Source organism: Mya arenaria, chromosome 3 (genome assembly GCF_026914265.1).
Source record: "Mya arenaria isolate MELC-2E11 chromosome 3, ASM2691426v1".
NCBI lineage: Eukaryota > Metazoa > Mollusca > Bivalvia > Myida > Myidae > Mya > Mya arenaria.
The window spans coordinates 20805791-20829414 of record NC_069124.1 but is presented as its reverse complement, the minus strand read 5'-3'; positions in this window follow the sequence as shown (position 1 = coordinate 20829414).

Genomic DNA, 23624 nt, shown 5'->3' with positions numbered 1-23624 from the left:
AAACATGACTCTTGTTCCATTGACATGATATTTTTCGCAACGTGGTTGCTACTTAATTGCCGCTATTGGTCACGACTTGTATCAAAAACGAACGAATCAACTGCAATACGTTATAGCATTTCCATATTTTCAAGAAAAAAATATATACGTCTTTTACACGTGATTTTTGACACCGGTTGTTGATATTGTCATAGTTTTTTCCATTATTACAAACATATGTAAAAAAGAAATGACAGATTTTAGTTGATAACGTTCGAATAGCTGTCCGCTGGTCTGACCTAAAACTTGAATGTCGCAGAAATATTGCACATTTTCGTACCTTACAAATAAGTACTCAACGAAATGTCTTGATCAATTGCTCATTATTCACAATATAATATGCAACTACTAGTAAATGTTTTAAGGTATTCGACCTGCATTGGATTTTGTAGCCATCACATGCATTTACCTTAGCGCGGGCAAAGCAGGTGAAAAATTGATTACTAATGTACGTCAATATATGTAAGTGTTACGAAATAACCGCGGTTATACGTGATACAGCCATCCCTTTGACATTTTAAAGCATTGTGATCATAAGCAAGAAAAGTCGAAAAACTTCACGTGACACATATTATAGCAAGCTTTGTGACAATTGAAAGAAGTGTAACACAACTGCGATATGTCTACAGACTGCTTTCCAGCAATGTTGTGACGTCCCAAAAATTGCTGCACGATGCAGCATACACATGACATTATTTGCTTCGTTCATAGCCGTCCGCGAATGTGATGTCATGCATGATTTTGCGTAAACCGCATATATTCATCGATAACCAGTATATATGCTTATTTCTTGTACGTTAAAAATGATTGATCCGACGTCAACAATTCAAGATCAACATTATTGTTTACATCAAATATTAGAGAACGAAATTGAAATTATACTTTTAGAATTTCATTTTTACATAATCCTTTCCATGTGAGAAAACAAGGTTCCCTATTTACTGTATTCACTGATATAGCTGATACATTATGCACATTCGAAATTTATAACGGACACAGACTCATAGAAAATAACTTAGAACGACTGTTTGTGTCAAACACATGCGATACATTATGCATTAACTTGAAAAAAAAACCTTACATAAACAGAAACAATAAATTGTTGTTGACATATTCTGTGTAACTCGGTATCTTTCAGAACCGGATTTGATTCAACGTATTTACAGTCATGTTAATGTAACCATGGCTACGACTATTGACTACCAAAACATTGATTACACGAAGAGGAATGCCATCGACAACAATTACTCAACTACTCCTGACACATGTGGATGCTGCAGTGGAACAACAATTGACAACTGGTGGCAGATAGACTTTGGACAAGAGTACCTTATACAGCAGATAAACATTTACGGAAGAACAGATGGTATGAAAGTATAAAATTGTATTTCTGTTTCATCAATAAATTTAACAAAGTTCATTTCATTTAAATATTAATAGGTTAGTCATGCGTTGAAACCTCACACTATTTACCAACGAGATCCTGGGTTTAAGCATCCATTGGGGATAATGTTTTGTAAAATCCTTCGACAGAATTGATTTCCTTTCTGGCTCCTTAGGAAAACCAAGCATATAGCTGGCAGGACTATTGGTTTACAATATCTGTCCGTCAAAATTGTATACTTCATTTTAAGCATATTTATTTGACAACGATTGTTAAACAAGTTATTACAACATTATATCAATCACTGTCGTTGGGCCGATTTTACGCGAGAGAGTGGTCTTGTGTTGTGGGGGAAACCGGAGAACCCGGAGAAAACCCTCTTGTCCAGCTTGGTGACCACGAACCAAACTCACATGCGCCCGAGCCGGAAGTCTAACTCGGGTCGCCTAGGTGAGAAGCGAGTGCGCTAACGACTGTGCTAACCGGATAACCTATACTTCATTCATTCGTATTACAGTGACAGATGTGTCGAAACCCCTTTTTAGTTTTCTCATTGTTTTGCTTTGTTTAGATTTTATCCAAAAAGAATTGTAATTAGAACGTACGATTAAAATGATTGCTTCATATGAAAATTTCTTACAAAAGTGTTGTATGTCTTAAGAATATTATCATTCCGACTTTCCTTACACAAATGTACATGTTTTTTAGGTATTTTTATTCCAACGAAAGACTTTTAAAGGGCCATCTTGGATCTTTTTACATAACATAACACAACATAATATAACATAAGATAACATTAATTTCTCCCAATTGAAGCATATACAGTTCATTATCATATACAAAATGGCAGTTTAAAAATCACTAATGTTTACATCAACACTGAAATAATGAGATATAATTCAATATTCAATTACAAATAATTACAATAAGTAGCTTCCTAATGTTTACAATATCCCAACTAACAGAAGAGAAGAATATGCATTTTAACACATGTAATACTGGTAAGATGCTTGAATTCCCAAACAATGTATAATAATTCACATCAATATTAGCTTAAACTACAAGGTCTTTATTAAATCGTATCATTAAGAGTAGCAAATATGCACAGCACATTCTCTTATTTTCATTTCAGTTTATTTTATCGATGCTGTGTACAATGAATATAGCATACGTTGTACGTGACCGGCTTTAAACCCTAACTGTGCAAATTTTATCATTCTCAAGCGACCAATTCTTCAAACGTTCATTAAAATTCCCCGTTAATAGTTTTCCTAGGAAACTAATTAGCGTTATAATCATGTTAATGTTCTGAAACTTTTTTCATAAGACTAATGCATTCTACAAAAACGCTGAATACATATTTGATAAATATGTTGGACAATTGAAATGTTTGATACACAAAGAATACATCGCATGACCAAGCTTATTTTGGAACCATACTATGAAGTTATGTCAACACCATGCACTTCCTTGCCTTTAGAGAGAGAAAATTGGTAAAATTACTTTATAAATCTCAGAGACATGCTTATCTTTATATATCATATAGGTGGTGACGTAACGGTAAATTGTGACATCACAGATGATGCAATACATACATGTGATAAATCTTCCCTGAGCAGATGTGATTCCCTGTCCGACGGAATAAGTATAGAACTATTGAAAAGTTCAATCCATATTTCCCGTCTTATCATCAAATCGTTTAACAGAATTATGAACATTGACATGGTATGAAATTCTTAAAACAACGTTGTTGTTTTGGTGTTTTTAAATGGCTCAAAGTGCCTTTGACAACTGTGTACACCGGACAATACGGGAAGACTGCATCGAATGGGTGTACAATCTGACGACAAGTCAATGGCATTGTTCGAAAGCATCCTCACCAAAACAAATATTATGTCAAGGTCAATGTCAGCTGTTCTTCCGGATTTACTGTTTTTATTGCAAAATAGTGACACAACATTTTATGTTACTACATCTAGAATGTTCACCTGGTGTCTCAACGACTTTGTTAAGTATTTTTAAATGCGGGGTTAAAATGGCATTATCATATCCCAGGAAATGTGGTAACTATATTATGCATTATTTGCTGATGTTTTTTTTTCTAGAATTTCTGCTACAGGAATTAAATCCAAAGAAAAATAAACGAACAAATAAAACGAGAGCTGTATCATTGCAAGACACAAAAGCTGTTTATTGATTAACACATATTAAAACCAATTTCGATATTTCAATAAAAAAAAATATAAATTTTTTTTGATGTGTAGGTGAAACTCATCAAATCTCATTTAGCTGAACTCTTCAAATATGGATATGGTGTCCCCAGATTTAAATAATGCGCTATTCTTCTAGATTATAATATGTTTAAATACAACAAATGTGGCTGACTGAGTGAATGTTTGCACGTGTGGCACAAATTACCTGTTATCTACGATGAACGTTTACCCGAAAACATTGCTGTTAGGACGCAAAGCCTTGGCAAAGCACTATAAATGCCTATGTTTTCGTTTTGTGTTTGGCTATGCTTGGACAGCTGATGGCGTTGCCAACGTCAACCACATCTTAGCAACATTTAAGACTAGAGTCTCGGATTGTTTCAGACTGGATATATTGTCGGATATTAACACTTCACGGAACTCAATTAAATAGAAACAAATAATTTATTTTGTTCATTATGTCCTCGTCTACGTTATGTTTTTACACAAATGCCTGAGTATTATGGACTTAGTTAATGCTAACTGTATAACATTAAGTGGAATCATAATATTGATAATTATGACGGTTTTATAAATATTATGTGTGCAAAGTTATGCGGAATTCTTAATAATATGTTTATAGTTTAGGTAGCATAGATGCAGATCGAAAATTTAAATACATTATTTATTGTAAATGTGAAAAAATGACTATACCTAGTCATTGCACGTTCAGAAATGGGCTTGCCTCAGACGAAAAATAGTTAATATATATAAAACAAACTTCTTTCTTAAAAAACTGTCTTCCACACGATGGCCTCGTCTTCAAAATTGTACTTACACATGAATGTCTGCAGGACATTTATCATATAATATTAAATATCTACAAATGATCGGGACAGAAAAATTATATGAAAATGTTTGAGGTGCATAAAACAATTCATTCAAACTGTACTATACAAATATATGCTAATACTCTCCAATACTGAAACATTTAAAATATTTTTTGTATTTTATGTAAATGTGAGGCAACACGATACGCATACTTGTTTATGATACAATTTAAACTGCCGCTTAGAACTGTGCGAATATCATAAGTGTTTACTATCGAACATGTTATGTATACTCGATACTCATGTTGGACATGGCAAAACATAAAAAAACAAAGAATTGGACCATGATTTTATGATGTGTTTTAAGCCCTTTTTGGCAAACAGGATCAAATTATCAAAATCTTAATAAATGAAGATTTTTCCGACATCGATATTTTTGAATCTCACATGCCAAAAAATTACAAGTCCAGTGATAATTCGTGCGTTTAAATATAACTTGATTTAAAGAATTGTGTTTTGTGATAGCAAATTGTTTTTCCATTTCAATTACAGCGGCTTTTAATCAAAATGGGCCTTTGCTTATAAAGATCGGAAATGAAACTTCTGCTTTGGATGTTTTGACAAACACTCCGACGGACGTCCAAAACTCGTATTCACTTAGATTGCCAACAGCAACTATAATGCGAGTCATAAGAATTGAAAAGAACGATGGGACGATGATTATTTGCGAAATTAAGGTGTTTAACAAGAGTAAGTAGTGTACATGCTGGTTAAATATTTACCGTCATGTTTTTTTTCGATTTAAATACAATTTCAATAAACATCATATACTATCCATTAATTTAGAATGCTAATAAACGTGTATGGTCTAGTTTTACCAAATTGACATGATTAAATATGCAAATACTACAAAAAACGGTATGAATTTCATCTTAATTTTACTAGCTTTTTTAGTAAGTTGAATATCCAACTTTCCCAATTGTATTATTAGAATAACCTGATCCGACTTATTCCATTAGTACAAACTGAACTGAAAACATAATGCTCGCAATCATTTTGCGATTCCTAAAAAGTAGGTACGATAAATCCGAAGAAAGAAACGTCAGTTAAGTGTGGCCTTATTGACATTGTTACGTCGGGTAAAGCTTGGGGTTGTTATGCCGGTGACAATAATAAAGCCACCATGTTTTTACTTGATCGAGCAGCACTTAAATCATTGTAGCTGCGTTCATTGCACTAAGTGCGGGACTAAAGGGTAAGAAGAAGATTGTTCATATCTTTAAGTTCTTCTTTTAGCTTAAAATAATGTTGTTTTTGCATAAGTTATGTCGACGTTTCGTTAAAATATTTCAAGTTTATGTGCACGCTGGCTGATGAAACTTAATACATTGTCAAAGGCGAGTTAGTAGAAAGTGCAAAAGGTTGTTGGGGCATGATGTTGATTCTATGAGAACGATAATAATGAAAATAGTAAAAGTTTTATGAAAGTACTCGATTTCAGGTTTCTATTAATTTTCATTTTCTGTGGTTGCTATGGAGTCAACCTTGTAATGTAGTTCCATGCTTCACGTATCATTATAATATAAACATAACGTAAATATACCAAAGTCATTGAAATATTGCAAATATCAGTAAAGACATTTAATCATGTTTCTGAGTTTAACAAATCTCGATTCAAACAAGTTGATTCGTAGTGTGCGATTAGATTAATAAAACGACTAGATTACTCGAAAGGTAGCGCTTTAAACTAATGATCAGGGCGTCAGTCCAACACTACGCACATCTTTTTGTACAGATAACATGCTATAATACCCATGAGTATTTGTACGAGCTGTTACATGCATTGGAAACATGCAATACACTGGAAAGTTAGTCCTACCGTTAGTGACCGTTTTGGACAGCAAAAATAAATAAAACTTATTTACATGCGAACAAACAGCTTCCATGATGTCAAATATGTAAAAGTATTACTTGCAGTAAATATTTTGAAAATTGTTATTATGAATATCATTTCATCATTGGAAGAAAAAAAATAATCTGTTTGAAGCATGCAATTCTGGTCACTACGGAAATGGATGTCTACATGAGGGACACTGTGCTGAAGACTACGACATGGCAACAGGGGAGTGCTTAATGTGCTTACCCGGATGGAAAGGGTCCACATGTGACCAACGTAAGCCCGTTTAATTTAAATAATCAAAATCGTTATGTTACATTTTCATTTATAAATACTTTAAGCCAGGTAAGGTTGACTAAATTAAATCTTCTTCCAGTTGGCGTCAATAGTAGGACAAATATTATTCCTGCAGTTTGTGATTGGCAACACAGTCTGCATGCAAACAAAGTGTATGCACGCTTGTATGCTAAACCGAGCTAGTTGGATTTCTTCAGTCATGGATTCGGATAAGACTAAGAGGAATGGAGTATTGGCTCAAAAATGGTCGGAATGGTAATAATGCTGGTAAGAGTATATCGACTTTGAAAACTTATTTATTGCTAGTTGAAAGATGTGGTAGTCAGTAGTAGAAGGCTCCCGGTGTTTAATACAAGGCTAATTTAAGTTAACGATAGTAGACTCTCGATAATGAGCGGTAGAACGTTCCTGGAAGTGAACAACAGTAGGCTTTCGATAATGAGCGATAAAACGCGCCTATCAATAGTGTCCCTGAAGGTTGGTTGAAGGTTCTTTTAAATTTGAGGTTGTATTATCCTGGAAGTGAGACGTAGTAGGCTCCAGGAAATGAACCGTGGTAAGCTCCACGAAATAAGCTGTGGTGAGCTGCCTGAAGTGAGCGGTAGTAAGCTCCATAAAGCTAGCAGTAAAAGGATTTTGGAGATAAACAGTAGTAAGCTCCCTGAAGTGAGTGGTAGTAAGCTCCATAAAGCTAGCAGTGAAAGGCTTTTGGAGATAAGCGGTAGTAAGCTCCCTGAAGTGAGTGGTAGTAAGCTCCATAAAGCTAGCAGTGAAAGGCTTTTGGAGATAAGCGGTAGTAAGCTCCCTGAAGTGAGCGATAGTAAGCTCCATAAAGCTAGCAGTGAAAGGCTTTTGGAGATCAACGGTAGTAAGCTCCCTGAAATGAGCGATAGTAAGCTCCATAAAGCTAGCAGTGAAAGGCTTTTGGAGATAAGCGGTAGTAAGCTCCCTGAAGTGAGCGACAGTAAGCTCCATAAAGCTAGCAGTGAAAGGCTTTTGGAGATTAACGGTAGTAAACTCCCTGAAATGAGTGGTAGTAAGCTCCATAAAGCGAGCAGTGAAAGGCTTTTGGAGATAAGCGGTAGTAAGCTCCCTGAAGTGAGCGATAGTAAGCTCCATAAAGCTAGCAGTGAAAGGCTTTTGGAGATAAGCGGTAGTAAGCTCCCTGAAGTGAGTGGTAGTAAGCTCCATAAAGCTAGCAGTGAAAGGCTTTTGGAGATCAACGGTAGTAAGCTCCCTGAAATGAGTGGTAGTAAGCTCCATAAAGCTAGCAGTGAAAGGCTTTTGGAGATAAGCGGTAGTAAGCTCCCTGAAGTGAGCGATAGTAAGCTCCATAAAGCTAGCAGTGAAAGGCTTTTGGAGATAAGCGGTAGTAAGCTCCCTGAAGTGAGCGATAGTAAGCTCCATAAAGCTAGCCGTGAAAGGCTTTTGGAGATATGCGGTAGTAAGCTCCCTGAAGTGAGCGATAGTAAGCTCCATAAAGCTAGCAGTGAAAGGCTTTTGGAGATCAACGGTAGTAAGCTCCCTGAAATGAGTGGTAGTAAGCTCCATAAAGCTAGCAGTGAAAGGCTTTTGGAGATAAGCGGTAGTAAGCTCCCTGAAGTGAGCGATAGTAAGCTCCATAAAGCTAGCAGTGAAAGGCTTTTGGAGATAAGCGGTAGTAAGCTCCCTGAAGTGAGCGATAGTAAGCTCCATAAAGCTAGCCGTGAAAGGCTTTTGGAGATATGCGGTAGTAAGCTCCCTGAAGTGAGCGATAGTAAGCTCCATAAAGCTAGCCGTGAAAGGCTTTTGGAGATAAGCGGTAGTAAGCTCCCTGAAGTGAGTGGTAGTAAGCTCCATAAAGCTAGCAGTAAAAGGCTTTTTTCAGAAAAGCGGTAGTAAGCTCCCTGAAGTGAGTGGTAGTAAGATCCTGACATTGAGCTGTATTAAGCTCCAGAAAGTGAGCGGTAATAGGCTTCTTGACGTGAGCAGGAGTAGGTTTACAGCAAATTGAAGTTTTGTAAGCTTCCAGAAGTGAGCATTAGTGGGTTTTTAAACGTTACTTATAGTAGTGTATATGAAGTGAATTTTAGAGGAATTTAAAACCTTAAAAGCGGAAACGCACTTCCAAATGTTGTCTTTTTGGTAAGCCTAGAAGAACAAGTAGTTGGTTCTTCCTCTGTAAATGAAAGGACTAATAGTTCAAATTGAAGTAAACAGAAGAAGAAATCAGCGTTTTTCAAAGCAATGCTCATATATTGCAAACTCTTAGTGTTTAAGTGTATTATGACATTAAAATGTAAACCGATTGTCAAAATGAGTTAAATGGAGTTATCTTCAGTATAATGCTTCAGAAGTAGACGCCATTGACGCCAAATATATAACTGGAAGTAGATTTAATTTATTCAACCTTACCTGGCTCAAAGCCTGTTCAAGAACTCTATCAAGTCTGCATTTTCTGTCTTCAGTTATGTAAGAACAGTTTCTATCAAAATTTAACACGTACCCTAGCCACTATGTTACCTTGAAAGGATCCAACTTGTATTGATCAGACGCCAAGGGAAATCCTAACGTACCGATGTCTTCAAAATATAATTTGAAGATATAAAAAAAGATATTGTTAAGGCCAGGTTCATATGTATTAACCTACGATTTTGTCATTTGATTTATATTTATTGACATGAAAATCATCATCCGATATTAATTATTGGACCGTTTACACTTTGTGTGTCACATAAGTTTCAAAAATGAAATATAATTAGCTCAAATATAATACGTTTCCCAGGATGTGCTACCGGAGAGTTTGGCCCAAACTGTGCATCAAATTGTGGTTACTGTCGTGACGGTAACACGACGTGTGACACGCATAACGGGCACTGTCCAGCCGGATGTGCCGCTGGATACAAAGGAGGCGTCTGTAAAACCAGTGAGTTATTTTTGTATCTCTTTTCATGAAGTAAGCCTGAAGTAGGTCTTCTGTCACTTCTTTTCATTTACACAGTGTTTTCAAACCAGTGAGTTATTTTTTTCACTTTGCATGAAGTTAACTCTACTGTAACCTCTTTTTATTACCACATTTTTTATTGTTTAAGAACCTTCCAATTTGCAAAAGTGAGTTTCAACGACAAAAATTCAATAGCGAAAAATGTCTAATTGTATGTCCCATGAACGTCCCATAACATCTGTGTATAGGTGTTTTGAGAGGAAAGCAAAGTTTTCATAGGAAGGTTTTATCAGATTTTGTTACGATTACAAAATTAGAAACTGATCAGACACAAACTATTTCAAATGAATTATGTATTGTGGATTTGTGTTGATTGACTTTATCTTATAAAATGTATTTGCATATCATTATGTATACCAAGATAATGAATTTAAGTCAATGATTTCCATAAAAAATATTCCTTATTTGTTAATGCGTCATCAAGAATTGATTTTATAGTACGGATTTTTTTAACAAAAAAAAAGAATATTCATATTCTCGAAAGTTTGTTTGTTCAATGCAAACCTAATTTAAAAAAAAAAAACTAGTTATAAAATGCAAAGGATATTTGTGACACCCTTGAAATGATATTGAAATGTTTGAATGTTTTATTTTCTCCAACCGCTTTGTATTTAGTGAATTCTTAAAAGAACATAAACTTAATTTGATTTTTTATGCAAATATATAATTCATAAGTATACGGATAAAAGTATTTGCCAATAATTATGTACGCGAAAAATCATGATGAATATTTTATTGATTTTAGAACGAATGCGATATACGATTTTGAAGGATAGACTAGGACATATGTAGACTAATCAAATGTTTTACTGGCCATGAAAACTCTATTTACGAACATGGTTATAAAACTTATATTATGAGTCTATAAATATAATGATTTATTTTAGAAAATAAAACAAGTTTTGTACCGACAGCTGATACTGTCAGTCCGCATTCGACGACAACATCGACTACCGTGGAATTTGCAATGGCTGTGGATGTTATCGACAATGCAGGAACAATTCTTAATATTTAATTGCTTATGTTCTTATCTCACCTGAGCACAAAGTACTCAGCGTGAGCTTTTTTATAAGGTGTTTATCATTCAAACAAATTTCTTCCTGAAAATTTCAATCAATCTTTACAGGAATGTTCATAAGGTGGCCCTCTTCGAGAAATCATCTTTAGGTCACCCTGTTTCAACTTTCTTCATACCATATTGTTTCCTCAAATAATCTTGGACTCATGGGGGCGGTACTACTTTTTTAGATATATATTAATCTATTGGAAAGACGTTGATAATTTTCTCCTAAGAATCCGCTGGACGAATTAAAATAATTTCATATAAAGGATCCTTAGTCGACCTTCAATTACATTTATTCACCCAATTGTTTTTTAAGTAATTTAATAGAAAAAATCCTAAGGTGACTCTGTTTTCTAATTTCGTCACCCCATGTTGATTCATAAAAATGCATTAATAAGTTTACATATATATTTCTAAGGTGACATTTTTAGCCAAACTTCAATTCCTCTTAGTCTAATCTGATACCATGAATGGAGAATTCCAACTAGCTCGGTTTAACATACACGCGAGCATACACTTTGTTTGCATACAGACTGTGTTGCCCACAAACTGCAGGATTAATATTTGTCCTACTATTGACGCCAAATATCAAAATGGAAGTAGAGTTCCTTTTTTCAACCTTACCTAGCTAACAGCCTAGTCAAGAATCTTATCATGTCTGCAAATCCTTTCTTCCGTTATCTAAAAAAACAGTTTATATCAAAAGATACGTACCCTAGCCATTTTGTAACCTCGCAAGATACCGACTTTCATTTATCAGACGCCAAAATAAATCCAAAACTTACCAATATTTGTTTTATCTCTTGACTTAATGTAGACACATATATTAGCATTTTGCAACTTTTCAAAATAGGTTTATGTGTATTTACCTTCAATGTTAATAGTCATATGACCGTATTAATATTTTCGAACCCATGATAGATCTTTTATGGGGTTCTCACGAGAAGTCAGATATTTTGTACAAGCTTCTCTTCCATGCAGGATCCGAAGAACAAAGGATACTTTTACGAAGACTTTTCGTCTTGTTGTTAAATAAATTCGCGAACACAATATTGTGGTGTGTCTATAACTTTTTTTAAAAATACGCTTGTGCAATATTTGTGTTAACTAGAATTTTCTTCGAACAACGACTAATTCATTATTTAAATACATTTGTTCCCAGTTTTAGTGCAATGGTGCTTTTCATTATGAAACTATTTGATCACAAAGTTTTGAACCTTTTATTTGCAAAGGCGTGTGTGATGTTCATATTTTAACCAATAACTGCATCGTGTCTTTGAAAAGTTTTTTGCATCAGGTGCTCTCAATTGTATTCCTTCGTCTGCAGATAGAGCCGAGATCCCTAATACTTGGGGTTCACCTATTAGTTTATCATTATTTGTTTTATTATTAAGTTTCTTCAAGTTAATGCGTACTTTAATAAAATTTACCTTTTACGTTTTTAATTTATTCGGTATTGTTGGGTTAAGAGTGAGGTTGTGCACACAAACTGGTTTTTAAACCCCCAGTAAATTTGAATTTTACTGACCGTTCCAAGGCGGTTCCTAACAAACCTTGATAAACACCCCTTATTGTTTATATAGTATATATGTACTGTGTTGTTTGTGGATTTTTGTGCTGTTGTTCCATGTTTCTTGTTTGTGATTGTTTGTTTGGCGTTTACCATGTGCCATTAAACGGGGTTAATGTTTAAACTTTGAGCTACTGAGCTTGTTTCTGTAGTTATTCATATAAATATTCATTACAATATGTTTAACTCAATTCTTGAATATGTGGCCCAATCGCTTATAAGCAACAGAAACAACTTAGAAACGTATTGAAATACAATCCTGATTGGGTACTAAACATTGTACCGTATACACGTTAAGTTACACATAGGATTCAATACTGCAATATAGTTAGCTAAAATATAATTTATTTTCCAGGCTGTGCTGCCGGAGAGTTTGGCCAAAACTGTTTATCTAATTGTGGCTACTGTCGTGTCGGTAACACGGCATGTGACATGTACAACGGGCACTGTCCAGCCGGATGTGCCGCTGGATACAAAGGAGGCGTCTGTAAAACCAGTGAGTTTTTTCACTTTCATGATATAAACCACTTCTGTCACCTCTTTCTATTAATACGCTTAAATTAGAAACTGTCAAGATGCAAACATTGTTTACGATTTCAAATGAGCTATGTATTGTAGATTAGTGTGTGATTGCCTCCTTTATTTTAAGAAATACATTTGCAAATATCTCATGTAAAACATCCATCATTAAGAAGCCATTTTACACTTTTAATTGGATAGTGTGGACTATTTTGACACAAACACGTATTTATATTTTAGAAATAAGTTTTCGTTAAATGTAATTGTAATTTTAATAACAAATCATTGTACAATGCAAAATAAATGTTTTGCACACTTCAAAATAACAGTGAAATGTTTAAATTTATTACCACCCTTATCTTTTTTTTGTTTAGATAATCAATAAAAGAACATATTTCTTTTATTTTTTGTTGCAATAGAACAAACATTTTAAGAATCACGATGAAGGTTTTAACAAATAACTGACACCGAAAAAGGTGTTGAAAATCGTATTGATTGTATTCCGAATGCGATATAGGATTTAGAAAGATAGGATCTGGATTAAATGTAACCGTTTCAAATGTTTAACTGGCAGTTAGAAGTTTATTTTAAAATATGGGAATATTTTTTTATGATTTTATAATTAATGATTTTTCCTTTAGTAAATAAAACTACTTTTTCGCAGACAGTAGGTACTGTCGGTCCGCAGACGAAGAAAACGTCGACTACGGTGGAATTTGTAATTGTTACGGATGTTATCAACAATGTGGGAAAAGTTGTCAACATTTCTGCCTATGTGTTTAGTTCACCTGAGTACAAAGTGCACAGTGTGACCTATTGTGATAGGGTGATTGTCCTTTGTAAGTCGTCTTCCATCGTCAGTTGTCGGTCGTCCGTCTTCAATATTTTCCTTCAAAATATTGCCACTTGTCCTTCTAAACAATTGGGATAGTTACAACCAATCTTCCCGGGAATGTTCCTTGGATGGTTCTCTTTCAGATTCCACCAAATAAGGTGGTTCAGTTCAAACCTATGGCTACCATGGCAACCGAAAGGAACTACTTTGAAAGTCTTCTTCAAAGAAACAGCTGGCCCAATTTCAAAACAATTTGACAGAAATGCTCCTTATATAACCTTGGGTCGAATTCCTTCATCCCATTTTGATTCGTAAAAAAACATGGCCTCTAGGGGTCAGGGTTTCTTTTCACAATAGAACGTCTATATTTATACTTTCAAATATTCCCCTCAGAATCCGCTGGTTTGATTATAATAATGTCCATTACAATACAGATTGTTCCTCCGGAGAATACGGACCTGGTTGTACGTCACATTGCGGTCAGTGTAGCGATGGGAACACAACGTGCAACGCATTCAACGGTCATTGTTCGAGCGGATGTGCACCTGGATACAAAGGAGATGTATGTTCAACTTGTAAGTGTAGATCTATTTTAGAAAGGTAATGTACTACAAAAATTGTATATTGCAATGACCATTCACACTGATATGCATACGTACATTGTATTACATATGTTTTAAGTGTAAATACTTTTGTTTAGTCGCTTGTCACAGTGCCTTAACATTATACGCGCAGCTTATGAATAATTTAAATGTAATAAAATGGAATAACCTTACTGTTTAGATATTTCAAATGGAGTATTTTTTTAAAGGATAATAATACTTTTTTTTTATTTGATATCTGACTGTTTTATTCAAACAGCATGTGCACCCGGAGAGTTTGGGGCGGGATGTACATTTCAATGCGGTCAGTGTCGTGATGGCAACATGACGTGCATCACTGACAATGGCCACTGTCCTACTGGGTGTGCACCCGGATACAAAGGAGATTTATGCCAAACACGTATGTCTGAATGCAGTAACATGCATGGTTGTTCAAGGTGACACTCTTTTGTAAATTGATTGATATGCCAATGAGGTTCACAATCGTAAAGTTCTGATTATAAAACACTAAGTTCTTCAACACATATTGATTCTAGATGTAACTTATGTCGCCTTTAACCGCTTTGAGTTACATGCACTTCTTCCGCCTTTCTTTCAAAAAACGCTAGCATCGGTTGCATTAATAATAAATAAACAACAAGCAGTCACTTTCAGCAAAGACATTAAACACCATGCTCATTCATCAGAGGTCCATTGGTAATAAATCTTACCTCTGATACAATCGCTGCATAATTGAGTTTAAAACAATAAACATAATATTTCTTGATGTCATCGACGTCCAATCAAAACGCTTGTTGCATTAAGCATACCAAACTATCGATCACTGACCATCGATACGCTGTTTTGCCGCTAAACTTTTTTCATCCGTTTTGAAAAGTTGAGTTAGCACTCTGTTTTGATACGAATATGAGTTTTCGTAGCAAATATCTTTTTCAGTGATTTATTTTAAAACACAAGTCATTCAGGTAGTTACTGCAATTTCATAATGGACAATTATTTTAATGAAGTAGTAGTTAATAGCGAATATTTATTAAGTCAACCATCAAATATTGAAATAAAGCTACGAAACAAAATTTTACTCTTAAATAAAAATATAAGGATCACACATTTCACAATTGTATGCGTTATAATGCAAGTAGGTTTAAGGTCAATATGATTTATTTTTTTCATCGGGACTATACGGGGGAAGTGGGGGACAAATTGGGCGGGTTTTCTTCGGGTATGGAGCTGTAGAGGGTGGTATATTGACGTTGACACAATCAATTGTTCACACTAAGTTCTGATTATCAAATACATATTTAAAATATCCAAGCAAGTTCCATTTTAAATATAAATGTGGTAGTTATAATGTCATCTCGCAAGTCATAAACGATGGCCAATATTACATAACTTTCCCCGCAGAGATGATACATGGAGGGCCATAAACCAATATCGCGCATTCCAATACACCGGTCCAATTAATGCTACTTATTAAACGGAAACGTACGTTTGAAAATGCGTAAACCGAATTTTCAGTTTCCCTGGATCTAAATTATTCAGATAAATTGAGATTCATGTATGTTTAATATCAAAAGACAGATATATATATCTGTCACTTCTTGATACCTATGTATCGAGGGTTCTCAAATAAACTTAAAGAGGACCAAAATGTAAATATCAAATGAACATTAAAAAGTATCAAATGAAATATTTTCCTTTTTGTATATAATGAATGAATTAATGAATTAATTAATATATTATTTATCCATCCATCCATCCATATATCCATCCATCCATCCATCCATCCATCCATCCATCCATCCATCCATCCATCCATCCATCCATCCATCCATGCATTCATTCATTCATTCATTCATTCATTCATTCATTCATTCATTCATTCATTCATTCATTCATTCATTCATTCATTCATTCATTCATTCATTCATTCATTCATTCATTCATTCATTCATTCATTCATTCATTCATTCATTCATTCATTCATTCATTCATTCATTCATTCATTCATTCATTCATTCATTCATTCATTCATTCATTCATTCATTCATTCATTCATTCATTCATTCATTCATTCATTCATTCATTCATTCATTCATTCATTCATTCATTCATTCAATCATATTCTTTCATTCATTCATTCATTCATTCATTCATTCATTCATTCATTCATTCATTCATTCATTCATTCATTCATTCATTCATTCATTCATTCATTCATTCATTCATTCATTCATTCATTCATTCATTCATTCATTCATTCATTCATTCATTCATTCATTCATTCATTCATTCATTCATTCATTCATTCATTCATTCATTCATTCATTCATTCATTCATTCATTCATTCATTCATTCATTCATTCATTCATTCATTCATTCATTCATTCATTCATTTATCCGTTGACTTTATTTTTATTGATTTGTATGTCCCTAAACGTTTTAGGTTCCAAATAAGTATCATGCAATATTTTCGAAAATACCCAATGACATACGGCGCTGTCAGCACATACCTGTCAGCGCACAAAGCTTCGATGTATTTTGATAATTCATTCATCTAATTAAAACTTCAAATAATTTTAACACCATGTTTCTGCAATATTTGTGTACAATAATTGTCTTTAAACAGTGGCTACAGAATAATTTAAATGAATGTGGACGTAATTATATCAACGTTACATTAGACTTTAAAGTCCAATCGCCTTTTAATCTTCATATTTTTTCAAACATATTAGTAAACAATCCTAAATGAAGGAATAAATTGCGTGATTAATGTCATTATAGTGGTATGAACGCATTTATGCTGATTAAAGGCTGTGATGACCGAAGGAATCCTTGCGTACTTTAACCAGCCCAGCTGCGTTCATATCCCCGACAATGACATCGATCACGCAATTAATAACTTATATTGATACCAATAGATTGTTATTTCTTTCCAGAATTGTTAAACACTTTCTAATTGTTTTATCCCTTTATATAATTTATCCCATACTAGGAATAACCGATGTAGTACAAACACAAATATGAGATCAACTTAATGTGTTCTTACTGTTATTCTGTCATTTGTTTTGATTTTAACATTGACAAAGTATCGTTTAAGATGTATTTAGCATACAAATAAACTGTCCAACAGAAAAGCAACTCTTTAGGTAAAACATAGAGTTGGGAGTCATAACAAAGTCCATTACAATACAGATTGTTCCTCCGGAGAATACGGACCTGGTTGTACGTCACATTGCGGTCAGTGTAGCGATGGGAACACAACGTGTTACGCAAATGACGGTCATTGTTCAAGCGGATGTGTACCTGGATACAAAGGAGATGTATGTTTAACTTGTAAGTGTAGATCTATTTAAGAAAGGTAACGTACTACACAAATTGTATATTGCAATTCACACTGATATGCATACGTACATTGTATTGCATATTTTAGGTGTACACACTTTTGTTTATTCGCTTGTTTCATTGGTTTCATTATACATCTGTGTAACCTATTAATAATTTAAATGTAACAAAATAGAATACTCTTACTGTTTAGATATTTCAAATGGAGTACATTTTAAAGGATAATAATACTATTTTATTTTATTTGATATCTGATTGTTTTATTCTAACAGCATGTGCACCCGGAGAGTTTGGGGCGGGATGTACATTTCAATGCGGTCAGTGTCGTGATGGCAACATGACGTGCATCAATGACAATGGCCGCTGTCCTAATGGGTGTGCACCCGGATACAAAGGAGATTTATGCCAAACACGTATGTCTGAATGCAGTAACATGCATGGTTGTTCAAGGTGACACTCTTTTGTAAATTGATTGAAATGCAAATGAGGTTCACAATCGTAAAGTTCTGATTATAGAACACTAAGTTCTTCAACACATATTGATTCTTGAAGTAACTTATGTCAACTTTAAACTCTTTGAGCTGCGTGTTCTTGTTCTGCCTTTCTTTTAAAAACGCTAGCATCGGTTGCATTAAAAATAGATAAACGACAAGCAGTCACTTTTAGCAAAGACATTCAACACTAACTTATAGATGAGATGAATGAATGAGTGAATGAATGAGTGAATGAATGAGTTAGTGAGTGAGTGAGTGAGTGAGTGAGTGAGTGAGTGAGTGAGTGAGTGAGTGAGTGAGTGAGTGAGTGAGTGAGTGAGTGAGTGAGTGAGTGAGTGAGTGAGAGAGAGAGAGAGTGAGTGAGTGAGTGAGTGAGTGAGTGAGTGAGTGAGTGAGTGAGTGAGTGAGTGAGTGAGTGAGTGAGTGAGTGAGTGAGTGAGTGAGTGAGTGAGTGAGTGAGTGAGTGAGTGAGTGAGTGAGTGAGTGAGTGAGTGAGTGAGTGAGTGAGTGAGTGAGTGAGTGAGTGAGTGAGTGAGTGAGTGAGTGAGTGAGTGAGTGAGTGAGTGAGTGAGTGAGTGAGTGAGTGAGTGAGTGAGTGAGTGAGTGAGTGAGTGAGTGAGTGAGTGAGTGAGTGCGTGCGTGCGTGCGTGCGTGCGTGCGTGCGTGCGTGCGTGCGTGAGTGAGTGAGTGAGTGAGTGAGTGAGTGAGTGAGTGAGTGAGTGAGTGAGTGAGTGAGTGAGTGAGTGAGTGAGTGAGTGAGTGAGTGAGTGAGTGAGTGAGTGAGTGAGTGAGTGAGTGAGTGAGTGAGTGAGTGAGTGAGTGAGTGAGTGAGTGAGTGAGTGAGTGAGTGAGTGAGTGAGTGAGTGAGTGAGTGAGTGAGTGAGTGAGTGAGTGAGTGAGTGAGTGAGTGAGTGAGTGAGTGAGTGAGTGAGTGAGTGAGTGAGTGAGTGAGTGAGTGAGTTAGTCTGGAAGTCTGGATGGGTGGGTGGGTGAGTCAGTCAGTCAGTCAGTCAGTCAGTCAGTCAGTCAGTCAGTCAGTAGGTCAGTCAGTCAGTCAGTCAGTCAGTCAGTCAGTCAGTCAGTAAGTCAGTCAGTCAGTAAGTCAGTCAGTCAGTCAGTCAGTCAGTCAGTGCCCCTCCCCCTTAAAAAAAAGCTGTACAGTACACAACCTCTGTGTATTGATCTTAATTGACTAATTATCTTAGCAGATCTCCGATATGAGTATCCTGTTGTGCAGTTTTGGAGGTGTTATTATAGAAATGGTCTCTAAATGGCCCTGAGCCATAATAAATACACAGGAAACTGGCCCCATACTGTGACATTAAGTCTTTAATGACGTATTAGTATTTACAAGTTTTCTAAAACAAACAAAAGGGACGAACACAATCACAGTCACGAATAACTATATTTTGTTGTATTTTACCCTAGCGTGGTTTGGAACCTTGTGAGAAAAATTAAAACATGCTAATTTTCAAGCTATATGAGCGCTATTATGTAAATATATTGATGTACTATTTGATTTGAAGAATATATCTTTAAAAAAGCAGCTTTAAACCATAATAAATTTTAATATAAGTAAGTATATCCCATGACTTGATTTGTATTGATTTGTATGTCACTGATCGTCTTAAGTTTCCAATATGTATAATAAAATATCGTTGCTTTACCAACTGGCATTACAAATACGAAGCTGTCAGCACGTACCTGTCAGCGCAAAAAAAAGCCTTCATGAAGTTTCATAATTTATGACTTATCATAATAACAACTTCAAATAATGCAACAAATATTTTTCTGCAATATTTTTGTACATTAACTGTCTTTAAACTGTGGCTACCGGCTAATTTAAATCAATGTGAACGCAATCATTTCAGCGTAATATTAGACTTTAAAGTCTAATCGCCCTTTAATGTACATTATTTTTCAAACTTATTGGTAACAATCCTAAATGAAGGAATGAATTACATGAATTGTTGTCATTACAGGGTCAGGGGTATGAACGCAGTCGGGCTAGTTAAAGTCTTTTGTGCCGGAAGGACTCCAAGTGTACTTTAACAAGCGCAGCTGCGTCCATGTCCCCGATAATGACATCAATCACGCAATTCATTTCTTTAATTGACACCAATAGCTTGTTAATTCTTTCCATTATTGTTAAAAAATACTAAATTCCGTTTAAGGAAACCTTACAGTACAGTAAAACTGCGATCGCTCGAGGTCGCCAGGGACCGAGCCAAAACCTCGAGAGAACCGATGTTTCGAACGACCCGATTTTCAATTTTCCAGTTTGATATGAAATATCTTTCAGTGTATTTTAAGTTTGAAGTCGTCAAACAGACTGTTTACTTAGACACCGATTATGTGTTGCGTTGTGGAAATCGCTGTAATTATTTTCTGACTCCTCCTGTTAATATAACGACCCGTACATAACCAGAAACAGTTATCAATGACGCGGGGAAATATAATCACTACAGAACACTTTTTGGCGTTAAATTGAACAACTTATGACAATACGTTTTAAACATAATACATTTCCACTTTTCAACATGTTAATTAAGGGCTTTCGTTGGATGCTGACACAAAGCATAACAAGATTAACAATTTTCAATTTATGTTAAAACGCGATGATTCGCGGCCCGAACATACCGAATGATGTTGCGCTCATCGGAAAATATTCGCCATTTCCGAAAGGCCGTTTAAAGAATAGAAGTTACGGTGTAAATATTAGCTATTAAACATCGGTTTGTTTGAACTTTTAAACTAGTGTAATGACACGTTAGGGTTTTAATTACAATACAATAAGTTAACACAATACCTTCCAGCCTGTGCTGCGGGAGAGTTTGGACGAAACTGTACATCTTACTGTGGCTACTGTCATGACGGTAACACTACGTGTGACACGCACAACGGGCAATGTCAAGCCGGATGCGCCGCTGGATACAAAGATGCCTTATGTAAAACTAGTGAGTAGTTATTTCGTTATATTTAATCTAGTAAAATACTGTATTGTTTCTTACCTTTCCGTATTGACAAAATAAAACAGTTTTGAAGGACCAAATCACAAAATCGTCCTAAGGTCAACTCGTCATGCGTACTTACTTATAAGTGAGTATGTAATAAGAGAATGATTTAATCGGGAAGACTTGTATCTTTTTTTAAAACATCTTTTGATTAGCTAGAGTAACAAACATAAGAATCGTTCCAGTTGCAAACTTTGCCGACACTCTCAAATTTGGTATAAATTGTGGCTTTGTGGGGATAAGGCTAATTTAATTTATATTGTTTTTACTTTTGTTTTGTGAAAGTTCCATAAATAACATAAGTGTTTGTTAAGTCTGTATCTCCATGGAAATGCGCGCCTAACTGGTAAATTTTGCCACGGACACTCATTGTGACGTTATATTGATTTTAGTCTGATTATAAAACATATCCGATATAACTGATATGTAGACAAGATTAGATATGTTAGTAAAAAAATAACATTGTACCGAGAGCATGTGGCCGAATAATAATTTTAAGGTTTTTCATTTGTCCCGATCAAATCCTTCCTGACATGTTTTTTGTTCGTTTTTCCATTTGCATTTTGTGTAACTCCTAGAGCATAATTAAGATTGAATACTTATTTGTTTCGTATTTTTCACATTTGTTAACATAATGACTTAAAATCAATACTTGCTTGTTTGCTTGAATTATTTGTTTAGTTCATTTGACGATGTTTGACGTGTTATGTTTTTAATAAATGTTTATATGGGATGAACTATTAGATATCGCCGTGAATCAATTTAGTAAAATCTTACAGTATGTGACTCCGGCGAGTATGAAGCCGGGTGTACATTCAGGTGTGGTTACTGTAGTGATTGTGTTCCTTATTTTTATTTGCATTAGTGTATATATACCATCAAATATCTACACCAAATGTCCGTACACAATTTTTTTTATCTTTTTTATTTAAGTTCGTTTTCATAGACAAAATTAATACTCTTATATACGTACTATGATAATAAGCATAAAGCGTATTTAGGCAATGCATTGAAATGAAGATGTAAATCAATGGCATTTTCAAGTACCTTAGCATAGTATCCCTGCTATCTGAGAACTATCCCTAGTTTATAAAAAACAATAGCAAGTGCACTGTAAAACAATGTTTTGTCCTCATTGATTTATTAAGAAATGAAATATTTATTCAATGAGTTATTTCCCTCCCTTATAACCCACTCAAGCTTTTGTTTTGCTAGATGCATACAATAAACACTTTCTAGAGCTAGATATTCCTTTCTGAATCTTTTTGTTCCCTATACCCGTGACAACTAAATTAAATTTGGAAATTTTAAGAAGTTTTTGTGAAAGCAAGTTGACAAAAGTAACGACGCGTCTCTCAAGAGAATGTGAATTTACTAATTTTGGGAAGAATATCAGCAAAAATGTCATTGTTTCAACACATCGCTATGCAGCCACATCGAAGGAAAATGTAGAGCTGATTAATGTAACCCTGGATGGAACAGGATAAATACTATTGCAATGACGGCTAGTGTCAGCGAAATTAACCTGCATATACAAGAAATATGAATGTTGACTAAGTTTTATTTGGAGGTCATCAAATTTGAAGATAATGATTTTAAGTCATTCTTCTGAAAGCAAAACAAAATTAAGAAAAATGTTGATTCACACCGTTAATAAAACACGACAGTGCAGTTAAAAAAACGAAATAACGTTTTTAAAAACAAAGGATTTAAAAATATGTTAACCTTTTAAACTAGCCACACTAGCAATTGACTGAATCTTATTTGTATCGATACTGTGCATCTAATTTAAGAATGTGATTCTTGAACATACGGTCAAAACTGCAGCCAACAATGCCATTACTACAACAATTCGAATTGTAATCATGTCGACGGAACATGCCACATATGTTCACCTGGATGACAGAGCAATTCGTGCAATTTATGTACGTAGCTTCAGTAGAAATAAGACATTACTATAAGGGATCACTACATTACATACATTTCCTAGATTTGAAGTCCTAAGACAATCACTGTACTAATTTCCTTCTGAAAGGACAATTTTTTCCAGACGAAGAGATACATAAACACATGGTAACCAATACTAAAATGAAATTATTTTTATTAATTTCTATTGTTTGGTATTCTATTCCTTTTATATTATAGTTATAATATCATAATATTGTTAAGAATATGATTACTGTTTCTTTGGGCAAAACTGCTCTCAAAACTGTCATTGTTTTAATGATTGCGACTGTAACCGTATTGATGGATCAGGTGAAAACAAACGATTTTCACCTAGATGGCAAGGTGACTCCTGCAGTCGAATGAGTGACAAACAACATTCAGCCAAGATTGTAACTACACTTGCAACTGGGTAAATGGAACGTCGTGTAATCCACTCAACGGGAGCTATGACAGTCCTACAAAAGTGCGGCCGGCTGGCGGGAAGCTAGCTGTAGTGTCGGTGTGTAAACATAAAATACTGCCTTTGATATATTATACCACTTGTTTCAGCTGCATGATTAATATGATACATTTGTGCAATCATTACATGCTCGATTTTAAATGTATTGATACGCG